Genomic DNA, 12,639 nt, shown 5'->3' on the forward strand with positions numbered 1-12,639 from the left:
ATGTATTTTTCTTTCTTCCGGAGCTTCCTAAACATTGATTAGCATCTGCACTGAAATATAATTTAACAGCAAAGGCAAAAAAGAATTGGAAGTTATAAATTCCTAAAATCACTACAGTGACGATCATCCTAGTAATCGTTGCTTATGTAGCAGAGACCAAATAAATATATTTCAGACACAACCTTTAGCTCAGTTGATTTTGGACAGCTATTTTTTATCAAGAAAGGGCTCCAGGTGGCCAAGGTGCAGACTTCTTACACACTGGTGGGAAGATTCTGCACATTCCATGGGGGAAGGCGGATGGACTATGAATGGGCAAGGGGGCTAACAGATCATGTGTTTATTTGTTTTCATAGCCAAGTGGCCGAGGCCCAGAGGCTTTCAGCAACTGAGCTGAAAATGTGATTGTTTAGTTCTGTGAATGGATGATCATAAAGCAAAAGCATTTTTTTAAAAAGTTGGCAAAACGCTGAAACGCACTGTGGTATGAAGCGCATTGCATATCCATAGCACTGAGGTATCAGTTTTCCATCCTGGGCTGAGATTTCTTTCCCCCGTGGTTGTATTGTTCTGATTTCACGTACACCAGAATAACTGATTTTTTGTTTTCTTGTGGAGTTAACACCAAATAAAAAGTTTAGAAACAGTCGGTTGTCTTCATTTATCCTAGCAAACATTCTCTTATAAAGAGCCCAGCCTCCTCTCGACTGTGTGCGTCAGTAGGTTGTAGGAAGTACCCGGGTCACACTCTCCCTATGGAACTTGTTGAGCTCTTCTTAGGGGATTGCTCCAAGCCTGGCATGCTGCTCCAGTGGGGAACAGTATAGGTGGGCTGCTAGGAAATGGGCCCGTCGCCCCTGTCCCAAACTGCTTCCTGAGTCTTGCAAAGCATACAGCATTTTTGTCACTAGGCAGTAGGCAAAGCCTAGTCTTTTTGTTCTGAAAAAAATGTGTATGTATATTGACATGGTCAAGTGTTCATTGTAAAAAAGAAATCAATGTATTTTTAAAGAAGAACAAAGGAGAACTCATCTGTGCTTCCTTCACCCCAGTATGGTAACGGCTAACATTTATGCAGAACACTCGTCCGGACAGCTGAATATGTGCATATGTAATGAATATATATAAATGGGTGAATAGAAATGTAAAGAGAGAAGTTTACATTAAAGGGTATACCTGCTCGGCTGTAACTTGAGAAACAGGTTTTTACTCAGACATCATGTCAATGACTATAAATCCACATACTGTCTCACAGCTGCGTCATTCCATTGCACAGGCAGCAGGCCCCTCGTTGGTCATCACTGAGAACACGCCTTTCTTGTCTGTTCAGCATTCTGAGCAGCACTTCTGGGGATGCCCTGGACACGCGGCCCCTCACACCATCGCTCCTGAAGGGGGACTCCGACCTGTGGAGCCTGCTGCTGCCAGCACAGCACAGCACAGCACAGGATAGGGTCCCGCAAGGCCTGCATTTGAAGTTGGGCGACCTCTCCTCTCACCATCAGCTGTCAGCTGTCAGCTTTGTTTCTCTGAGACAAGTACCTTTTTTCAGGTTAGCGTTTGCCTTTCCTCCAGGGCAGAGAGGTGGGTTCTCTATGAAACATTTAAATTTTCTTTCATCCATTTTTTTTCTTTATGGTTTCTGGGATGTGTAGGCATGTTTTAAAATGTTCTTTCCATTTTAAGAGTGTATTAAAAACACGCTCCCACATTTTTCTAGAACCCATATACTTTACATGGAGTTAATCTTGGAGCATATATATATATATATATATAGTATACAAGGAGCAAGGCTTAAGGATTCATCCTCATTTTTTCCCAACTAGTTGACCAGCCAGCCACTCCGTTTGTTATTTAGCCCTTACCTGCCCTGATCTGAAGGGACGGCTGCGTCAGGGCTCTCTCAGTGTGGAACTCCAGGCCTGACTGCTTGTTGGCTTTGTGACCTTGGGTAAGTTAATACAAGTCAGCTGCTTAGAACAATGCCTCCTGCCTCATAAGCCCTGTTAGCCTTGGACTGGCCGGTCAGTGGGCAGCCTTCCAGGGTGCACCTCCTTGAATCACTGACTAAATTGGTGAGCTCTGAGTCCTGGGTGGGCGGGGAGGTGGCACAGATGCCGGCTTCATGGAGGCATCTGAGGCGGGACCAGAGGGCGTGATGGCAGTGGGGCTGCCGCTGCACCAGTGAGCAGGTCTCCGACAGGAGGTGTCCCTGTGGCAGGTGCCGAGCATGCTTGGGCACACCCAGGTGCCTTTCCTCCTGTCCACCTACTTCATAGGTGTGTGCCCACAGGCGACACTGACAGCTCCTTTGTCCACCTTTTGCCTCCTAAGTGCCCCACCTACCAGAGGACAGTAGGTGCTGAGCCAGACCGCTCGGCGGGGTGGTTGTGTGCGAGTCCCCTGGAGATGGAACTCTGGTCTATTGCCATCCCCAGGATTGTGACATCACAGCAACGGGTGTAAAGGCCTCTCATTAAGTGAAGTATCTCACGTGCCCCGCCGATGCTCTCACAATTGCTGCTGCTGCCTCGGTCACCGCAGGTGCTGCCCCCGGCAGGCTCTGGGCACGTGGCGTGCGTGTGTGGCCGTGCCCAGGAGGCCCGGCCTAGGCTTCTCTTGCAAGCAGCTGGGCGGAGTGCAGCGTGGACCAGCAGGAGAGCTCCTCTGCCCCAGAGCCTGCCGCTGTCTTGCGTCCCTGGTGTGGTCGTCACATGGCATCTTCAGGGACGGTCGGCTCACTTTACTTACTGGTGATGACGTCACTGCCTGCCACTTGGGTGGTGGTGGTGGTGGTGGTGTTTTCTGTGCTAGTGGAAGTGACAACAAGCCTCCTAAGCATCATGCAGTGGTGACCCCCAGCCCTATGAGGCGGCACATTTGCCCCATTTCACAGGTGAGAGAACCGAGGCGCAGGGAGGAATTGAGCGCTTGCCTCAGGTCTCCTACCTGGGGAGTGGCTGGGCCAGGATTCCCTCCGGGCACCATGACCACAGAGGTGCCACTGTGTTGGCACTCCCCAAACCTCCCCCTCGCCCAAATCCCACTCGGAAGCCCGTGGGGGAGTGTTGGTTGGCTGCTAATGCCAAACCGCCTTCCTCTGAGCTGAGCAAGCTCTGTGTTTCCTGCCCAGTGGCCAGATGTCCTTTTCAGGAGTCCAGACAGGGTGTCGGGCTGTGTATTCTGGCTCTGCCACTCTGTGGCTGTGCGCTCCTGGGAGAGTCAGTTCCACGTCCCCATACCCTCATGTGTCCATGGAGGTCATGCAGGACCTCCCAGAGGGGTTGGTCAAAAAGATAAATAATGCAGCCGGCCGTGCACTAGACGTCAAGTCAGCGAGACATGGGCCCGTCCTCCGGCAGAGCCTCTGGCCCCTGTGCCCTCTGTGGTCGTTGGCCGGGAAAAGAGCAAAGCTGGAGGTGCAAAGGAGAAGTTGCCACACCAGGCCAGCAACTCTCAAGAAAATCACATCTGCATCCCTCATTTCCTTCCCTACCTTCCCCACCCAGCTGTTGCAAAGCCCTGCAAGGCCCTTGCCTCGGGTCAGGCCTTGCAGAGCCTGCACTGCTCGATGCTGACCACAGTCACATGGCTGTCATGTGGCTGGCTCAGCCCTGCCCTCACCCTCGTGTGACATCACTCTCTCCCTTCAAGGCAGGAAATCAGCTTCTCTGGCCAACTCTGCTCCCAGTTGTGGCTGGGCCAGAGGGCAAGGGCCAGGGGCTGCCGCAGAACCAAGGGTGCCCATTGTTGCCAAGCCAAGGAGCTACATCGGCAGGAGGGCCCTGGCCCTGAAGTGAGGTCAGGCTGGGGCCCTGGCTGCCCCTTGTCCTCCTGAGGGGTAGGCCCACAGCCTGCCGCAGCTCAGTCAGACGCTGGGCCTGCCACTTGGTGTCGCAGTCCAGGGAACCATGTTGAGCCATGGAGCTGGGAGAGGCCTGTCTGGGGGAGCAGCAGAGCCCCACCCTCTAGCCTGCCACGCCAGCAGCCCCTGGCTTCTGTGAATCCCAGTCCATGGTCACAGATGGGGGCGCCGGTGCTCAGCTTCCTGACGGGAGGGCCAGGAATCCACACCGCATCTGCATGCTGGCCACCTGTGCCCCCGGTGCTGTGTGTGCTGGGGGATGGCGTTTGTCCTCTCTTCTTGCCAGGCAGTAGCACTTCCCCCTCCGCACCCGACTGGGGGACAAGGTCCCCAGCGCACCCTGCCCTCCCTCCCTGCTCCTTTTCTCCCTGTGCTGGTTCTTTCTGTCTGCTCAAACCCGTGTGTCCTGGGGTGGGTGAGGAGGCTGGCCCAGGCCCCCCACACCAGGAGCTCCTGCTGTGGCCCAGCTGCTGTGGCCGGAGTGTCTGTGCTACGTGCCCCCCACCCCCACTCTGGGTCCTTGCCAGGCGTCTGGGGACATGCGCACGGAGGCTCGAGTGGGAGGCCTGGGGGCTTGCTCAGGAGTTCTGCCCGCCCTGTGAGTTGAGTCTGCTGCTGGCTCATCTGCCCAAATCCAGGCCTTCCCCCACCTTCCGGCCCTCAGGAGGAGGGAAGCACCTCCACACAGGCCCGAGCTGACTGCAGAACTGTGGGCTGAGGTCCCCTCTAGGGCTCGCAGAGCCCCACTGTGCGCCCAGCTGGGGGCACCAGGCTGAGTTCCCTGCGCTGGCCCAGCCTAGGGCTGGTTTCATGGCACCTTCTCCCTTTGCTAAAGGGCAAGCAGCGTTGAAAGAACCCAAGACCATGTGTCACGAACCCCAGGCTCCACCCTAGAGCTCCCAGGGGTCACTGAGGCCCTCCTTGCCTGTCACTGCTTGTCATGGGCCCAACGGCTGTGGCCGCACAGGACCCAATTCCTGCTGGTCACGTCAAACATGACCACAGTGTCCTCCGCGACCTGCAAGCTGCCAGCCAGTGATAAAGAGCAGCGCCGCTCAGCCAGGCCCCCCGCCTGCCGGACACGCTGGGGCTGCCTGTGCTCTTCAGGCTCACTCCAGCCTGCGGTGATCCCAGGCCAGGGCCTGCGGGGGGAAGGTCAGGGACCCCACCCAGGGGCTGAGTTCACAGATCCGCTTCACGCAGCTGGTCACGACCCCCACACGTTCCCCCACCTTGATGCCCCACATTGTGAACCTAAAACTGCCTGGCAGCTCCCCCACCGTAAGGGCCTAGTAGGGGTGCTGGATGGGCTCGGACTCCTCCACATGGTCAGGTGGTCCTTCCGGGGAACTCAGTTCCCTGCCTCTCCAACCTCCCCAGACCTCCCCTCGCCCTGCACCCCCTCCCAAGCTGGGGAGGAAGTGGAGAGACTTGGCCCCTGGGTGACTCCCTCATGCTGAACACAGGTTCCCCCTAGCAAACGCTTCTCCCAGGCTTGCTGGCACCACGTGGGAGGGTACTGGTACCTGGAGGAGGCTGGTGAGCCGTGGAACCTTGTCACCTGCTGAGCTGTGTCCTGACCCTAACTGAGCCATCACAGTCATGGGGAAATGGGGACAGCAGGTTGGATCTTTTTGGGTTGGAGTGGTATTAAGCTGCTAATTAGGAGGATAAAGGTCTCTAGGCCTTGGTTGCAAATAGGGTTTAGAAACATTCATTCATTTGTTTGTTAAACAATTATCAAGATTCTGGACCTGATGCTGGTAATGTTATTTTTCTAAATCAGTAAACCTCCCTCAACCCTAGTTCTCTACTAAGAAAAATAACACAACGTTCTTCTTTGTCTCTCCTCTATGAGCTTCAGAGGGTCTCTCCGACTTGCCTGAGCCATGACCGTTTTGAGTTTTCCAGGAGTTTGAAGGAAAGGGGTGAAGCCCCCTCAAGCCCGGGCAGCTCTCTTCGTTAGGAAGTTATTCTTATCTTGCCCACATCTCCCCACTTGGCAGTCCCTGCACCGGAACCCCAGGCGGTCAGCAGGCTGGTGATGCAAGATGAAGAGAGCGCGGGGCCCGGTTCTGCCCTGACCGGCCGGGTGGCCTGGCCGAGGCCATGTGGCATCTCTGGGCAGGGATGTGGGAGGAGGGGGGCACAATCTTTGGTTTTACACACTCGGGGGTGCAACCCTTCTGCAGAATTAGTTCCACATTTCATCTGGAAGAGACATACCAGGGTCCGTCTCCACCCCATGACTCTGCAGACTGGCCTGGACAATGGGGTTTCCTTCTGGGCAGTGCCTGGCTCTCCAGCATGGCTGCAGATCACAGAAAGTCTGGACGTCACCTTCTGGGACTGGGGAACAGAGCAGGGAGTGGGGAGCCTCTGCTGGTACAGAAATGGGGCCGCCCCTTCCCAGGGCTGACCCCCTCCTGGCTTTCGGGAGGGAGGCTGCATGGGGCAGTAAGATCAGCCCAGGGGTGGTTCCCACTGAGTGGCCTTCTGCAAACTTTCACCCTCAGCTTCTGAGCCTTAGTTTCCTCATCTGTAAAGTTGGAAAAGTGGAACCTACTTCCTAGGATTAAAAGGGGTAACATGCCTTTTATGCACATACGGGTATTGGACAGGTGCTGATTCCCTCGTTGGTGGCCACCAAAATCAACCCGTCAAGCCATACCAAGTGTCTGCTTAGTTTATCTGAGTCCAAAGGCAGTGTCCCAGTTGGGTGTAGCTGGGGTGGGGACAGGGATGTGGGAAGAGACAGGAATAGAGAGGTGGGAGGGGCCTCAAAGACCTCTTGAAAGGGGTTGGGTTTTGTCTTGGGCACAGTAGGACTCATGAACAGGGTGTGGGCAGTGGCACCATCTATGTGGGGGAGCAGTGGTCTCTGAGGTTGGATGGGATCTTAGAAGCAGCCGATAGACAGCAGAGACTCTTCTAGAACTTCTGTAGCTTTTCAGAGAAGATCAGCATGGCATTTTCCACCTTCCCTACAACCGGCTGAGCTCAGTGCATGCATGTCAATGGGTCTCTGGGCAGGTGCCATGCCCAGTCTTGGGGCTAGTACTGACTAGAGGCTTGTTCAAGCCACTTCCCTCCTCCAACCGCAGTCTCCGAATCTGGAGAAAATTATTAGAAGCTTAAATATGAGCATAGCAGTGGGTTTTGTTATTTGGTCCTGGGTGGGAAAGCCCTTTGTAAACTGTATTTGAGGAACTATTAAAGCCGTAACTGCATTATGCTAAAAAAGAAAAACAGTTCTCATCCTTCTGCAGCCCTAGTGGTTGGGACTGGACGATGACTGAGAATGGCTGCCAAACCATCTGGTGATGCCCTGACACCACCAGAACCCACTAGTTGAAGGTGACATCACTAAAAGTAGGATGATGTGTCCACTCCTGCTGGAACGTGTAGGAAGTGCATGTATGTGGACCCTGGGAGTGATTCCTAGAGGTGGACCTCTCTGCTGGTGTCTGTTCAGTGTTTCCTAAGAGACCCTGTAAATCCCTCTCTGACACCAAATGCTATGGTGTCTTTTTTTTACCTACATATATGTATAGCAGTAACAGTATTATACACAGCAGTAATAGTCGTATAACTCCATTTGGGTTTCCGGACCCGATTCCAATATGCCTAAGTATGTGGGAGGGGGTGTCCCACACATAACACCAAATAATTCTCGAACACCAGCAGGGTGTCCGAAAACAACTCGATTCTGATGCTATCTATCTGCTGGAGACAGCCCCAGATTCCCATGTTAAGGGCCCCCTCCTACAGGACTGCCCTCCACCCCCCACTCCAGACCTGGTCTCAAGCCCCAGGCAGTTCCTGCACTTCTGACCTACAGGCTACAGCCTGGAGGTCCCCACGACCTCCCCCTGGGGTTTGATTAATTTGCTAGAGCAGCTCACAGAACTCTAGGAAAACATGTTTACCAGTTTAATAAAGGGTACTTTAAAGGGTACAAGTTAACAGCCAGATGAAGAGGGACACAGGGCAAGGTCCTGAATAAGGGAGCTTCTATCCCTGTGGAGTCTGGAGCCTGGTTTGGGGTGGCACATGGGAGCGTTCTGGCTCCCCGAGCATAGACGCCCTCTCTGACTGAGAAGCAGGATGCCAGAGAGCAGTGGTGAGTTCTCAGGAGCTTTTTGTGAGGGCTTCATTGCATAGTCATGATTGGCTAAATTATTGGCCATTAGCTGATTCAGCCTCCAGCCCCACCCTTGGGTGGGGTCCAAAAGTCTCATGAACATGACAAGACACCCATTTCACCTTTAAGGCTCTGCAGTGTTTTCAGGAACTGTGCGTAAAGACCAAATATACTTGGGAAATATATATTTGGTTATATGAATGACCAGATATGTATTTCTTATAACTCATTATATCAAAGACAGTCTTCAGAGGACATCGCCAAATGTCCCCTGGGGGCAAAATTGCCCTTGGCTGAGAATCACTGCTTGAGATGAAATTCTGAGTTTACAGGAAGTGCTGGGGACAGAGGAACTTGTTAAACACTACCACAGTTGCAGCCAAATCCACAATGTGGAAAATTCTTCAAGACAAATAACCCAGTGCCACCAACACGTATATGGCATGGGAAAAATAAATGGAGGTGGAACTATTTTTATTTATTTTTTATCCTTCAATGTTTTTTATTTATTTTATTGAAGTATAACTATTAATTGATTTCAAGTATACAACATAGGGATTTGACAGTTACATATATTATTAAATCCTCATCCCAGCTAGTGTAGTAGTTACTAACAATAAAGAAGATGTTACAGAACTATTGACTATATACTCTATGCTGTCCTTTCATCCCTCTAATTTATAATTGAGATTTTGTGCCTATTTATCCCATTCACCTAGTTCATCCACTTACCTCAAACCCTCCCCTGTGGTCACCACCAGTTACTTCTCAGTGTCTATGACTCTATTTCAATTTTTCATTTTGTTTTGTTTGTCTTTAGATTCCACATACAAGTAAAATCATACAGTATTTTTCTTTCTTCACATGGCTTATTTCACTTTGCATAACACCCTCTAGCTCCATCCGTGCTGTTGCAAATGGCAGGATTTCTTTCCTTTTTATGGATGAATAATATTCTGTTGTGTATATGTACCACATCTTCTTTATCCATTCACCTCCTGATGGACACTTTGGTTGCTTCCATATCTTGGTTATCATAAACAGTGTGGCAATAAACATAGGGGTGCATATGTCTTTTTGAATTAGAGATTTTGTTTTCTTCAGGTAAATTCCTGGAAGTGGAATTACTGGGTCATATGGCAGTTCTGGTTTTAGTTTTTTGCATATCCTCTGTACTGATTTCCACAGTGGTTGCACCAATTTACATTCCCACCAGCAGTGTAGGAGGGCTCCCATTTCTCCACATCCTCTCCAACACTTGTTATTTCTTGTCTTTTGGATAGTGGCCATTCTAACTGGTGTGAGGTGAGATCTCACTGTGGTTTTGATTTTCATTTCCCTGATGATTGGCAATGTGGAGCATCTTTTCATGTGCCTGTTGGTCATCTATACATCTTCTTTGGAAAAGTGTCTATTCAGGTCCTCTGCCCATTTTTTTATTGGGTTATTTGGTTTTTTTGGTGTTGAGGGGTATGATCTCTTTACATATTTTGGATGCCAGCCCCTTATCAGATATATAATTCACAAATGAATTCTCCCACACCATTGCCCTTTTGTTTTGTGAAGGTGTCCTTTGCTGCACAGAGCTTTTTAGTTTGATGTAATCCCACTTACTTATTTTTGCTTTTCTTTGCCTGGGGAGATGTGTGCAGAAAAAAATTACTCATGCTTATTTATGTTCAAGAGTTTTTGCCTGTTTTCTTCTAAAAGTTTTATGGTTTCATGCCTTATATTTATGTCTTCAATGCATTTCAAGTTTACTTTTATGTATAGAGTTAGGCAGTAATCCAGTTTCATTCTCTTGCACATAGCTGTCCAGTTTTCCCAACACCATTTATAAGGAAGAACTCTTTTAGATTAAAAAAAAAAGACGTAAGAGGCATCTGTCAAGTGTAGTAAGTGGCCTTTGGAATGTGATTTCTAAAGATAATTGAGGAATTATTGTTAATTTTAGTAGGTATGCTGATGGTATTGTGATTATGGTTCAAAAAAAAAGAGACTGTACTCATTTCAGCAGCAAATCTACTAAAATTAGAACGATACAGAGAAGATTAGCATGGCCCTATTAAAGGGTAACATGCAGATTCATGCAGCATCCTGTATTTTTTTCTTGGCTTTATGTTTCAATTCTCTAATATGAATTGAAGCATAAGAACAACCACAGAGACTTACTACTGGAGAGGTTCATAGGACAAGCGGAAGTATTTTCACGTGATCTGATGTATCTGAGATACACTCCAAACGAATCCTGGAAAACCTAAATAAGCATGAGGAGGAACTAAGAGAAGATTGATCAGTGTTGAGATGAATACATGGGGGCTCCTTTTATTGTTCACTCTACTTTGTATATATTTGACATTTTCCATAATTAAAATTATTCTAAAGAGTAAAAAAAAATGTTAAAAGTGGAAAGAATGAGGTTCTCGGTCATCAGTGGTGCCTAATTCTGGAGGGTCCGGGGGTCGGAGAGGACATTGCAGCGGACATCTGGGCCTCTGACTCCCCCCTCACGGCCTGCGCCCCTCTGCGGGGCTCGGGCTGGGCTTGAGCGGGGGACTCTGCTGGGTCCGCACTGCCGGGAGCCCCGACCAAGGCATCAGGGCCTTGCAGTTGTCCCCGGCCTTCCGCGCAGCACAGGCAGGACAACACATCTCCTAGAGGTGGTGGGCAGAGCGCGCTTAGCCACACCCTGTGTGCCGGAGAGGTTCACCATTGGCATTTTCAAATAAGAGTTCCTGCTGCCTCAGATGGAGTGTAAAGTCAGGGCCACATCCTCATGGGCTGCCCAAAGCCTTGCTGAGCTGGGGTTACCAGACCAGGCCGAGGTGGTGGGGGCCGAGGAGGCTTCCCACCCCTTCAGCCTTGGGCCTGCCATCCAGCATGCTTCATACGCCTTGCCCTCGTCACCTGGGTATGGGGAGCAGAACAACTGGGACGCAGCCCTGGCTCCTGGCTCTGAGCCTGGGTGTCTTTCCTGACCCTACATGGTCTCCCTCCACAAGCTTCTGGAGGCTTCTTTTATGTCTTCAACTTGGACATCTGCCTGGAGCCTTGATGGGAAACCGAGGCAGGCTTGGTGGCCTCTGTGTCCCCAGAAAGTGGGTCTGAGTCGCCCCCTGGAACCCACCTGCTCACCTCCTCTGGGTGGCGCTGCACCTTCCCCTCCTCCATGCAGACCCCTTCCTGCCCCTCCTTGGGCCCGCTCCTCTCGCAGCCCTCCCTCTCCCCAGGGATCGAATCTCCCCAAGTCCTCCTAAGGTGATCCATGGCCATCTCCATTCTACAGATGAGGAAACTAGGGCTGGGGGGTGGGGCGGCAGGTGTGTGGGCAGGGCCTCTCCCCCAGGACAGGAGGCGAACCAGTTGTCCTGTCAGTCACCATACCAAGTGGTGTAGGGGTCCAGAGTCGGGGTGTGGAACCAGAAGGCCTGGGTTCAAATCCTGCCTGTATACTTAGCAGCTGCGGACCTTGGGCAGGGAGGCCCCCCCGTCGGAGCCTTGGTTTTGTCTCCGTGACATGGGCAGGTGTAAGGATGAGGGGAGCGGATGTACAAGGTGCAGGGCTCAGCAAGGTTTTGCTGGTATTCCCTCTGTGGGGGCCCCAGGCACTGCACAGAGACTCCACAGGCAATTGAGTGTCTGTGAAGGAGGCCCCAGGGCTGCTGAAGCCAAGTAGCAGCCTGGGGGTGGGGATGTGGGTAGAGTGGGGAGGGTGTTCTGAGGGTCAGAGCACCTGGGTAACACTTTGAGCCACACCCTGGAAGGGACTAGGAATTCGTGGAGAAAGGGAGTCCTGGGCGTTGTGGGCAGAGGGCTGAGCAGGTGCAGAGGCTCAGCTGTGAGAGCTCGAGGTGCTTCTGGAGAGCCCCCAGTTGTTCTGAGAGCCTGGAGAGACCTGGGGCCTAGTGACAGAGCCTCACGTAGAAGGCATGGTGGTCGTTGGGTGTGGGAAGAAGCTGCAGCCCCTGGCCCACCACTACCCTCTTCACCCACCCCGTTCAGCCCCCTAAGAACTCTAAATTGCTTTCTGATGGTGGCACCAGCAGGCAAGTCTGAATGCATTTAAAAAACAAGGTGATTTGGAAAATTCCACTGCTGTAACATGGAGCTCCACCCCACGTGCTGTCTGTTTTCTTCAGAACTAGAACCTTCTGGCCTCCAGCTCTGGGCATCTCCTAAGAATCAGTGGGCCACAGGCCACAGGGGTCCCCTGGGTCTCCACCCTCTCTCCCCTAAGGCCATGAGTTCCATTTTTTGGAGGATCCATTGGTTTCACTATAACTTACTTCTTCCGGTCAATTACTCAGGATGCTCTGGGAATGAGTGACCTTTGGGGTCAGACCCACCTGGATTCAAAAATTCCGAGTGAAATGGGGCAACGCTATGACTTCAGCGAGCCACTGGGGTGGCTAGAGACACTGTCCCAGAGGGGGCCCACACAGACTGGGCCCGCCTGGCTCCATTTCGGCGCTCTCAGCGCTGGGCCGGTGTTGACCACCTAGCCTCTTGGGGCACAAGCGTCCCCATTCACACCGTGGGAACGGTACTCGCCTTATGCAACTCCAGGCTTTGTTGAGAAGGAAGGGGGTGTCCGCCCTCATCTGACGGTCTCAGGTCACCGTGCTTCTCA

General features: G+C 51.7%; 1 protein-coding gene and 1 non-coding gene across 9 annotated transcripts in view; both read left to right on the forward strand.

Annotated features, from left to right (window-relative positions):
- Positions 1 to 12,639, forward strand: part of LOC118930278 (TBC1 domain family member 14) — a 220,129-nt gene that overhangs the window by 102,774 nt on the left and 104,716 nt on the right. The window lies entirely within an intron of this gene.
- LOC118930350 (U6 spliceosomal RNA) lies at positions 10,011 to 10,116 on the forward strand. Its single transcript, XR_005032009.1, has one exon. It is a non-coding gene; the product is annotated as a U6 spliceosomal RNA (small nuclear RNA).

This window comes from Manis pentadactyla, chromosome 5 (genome assembly GCF_030020395.1).
Source record: "Manis pentadactyla isolate mManPen7 chromosome 5, mManPen7.hap1, whole genome shotgun sequence".
NCBI classification, from domain to species: domain Eukaryota; kingdom Metazoa; phylum Chordata; class Mammalia; order Pholidota; family Manidae; genus Manis; species Manis pentadactyla.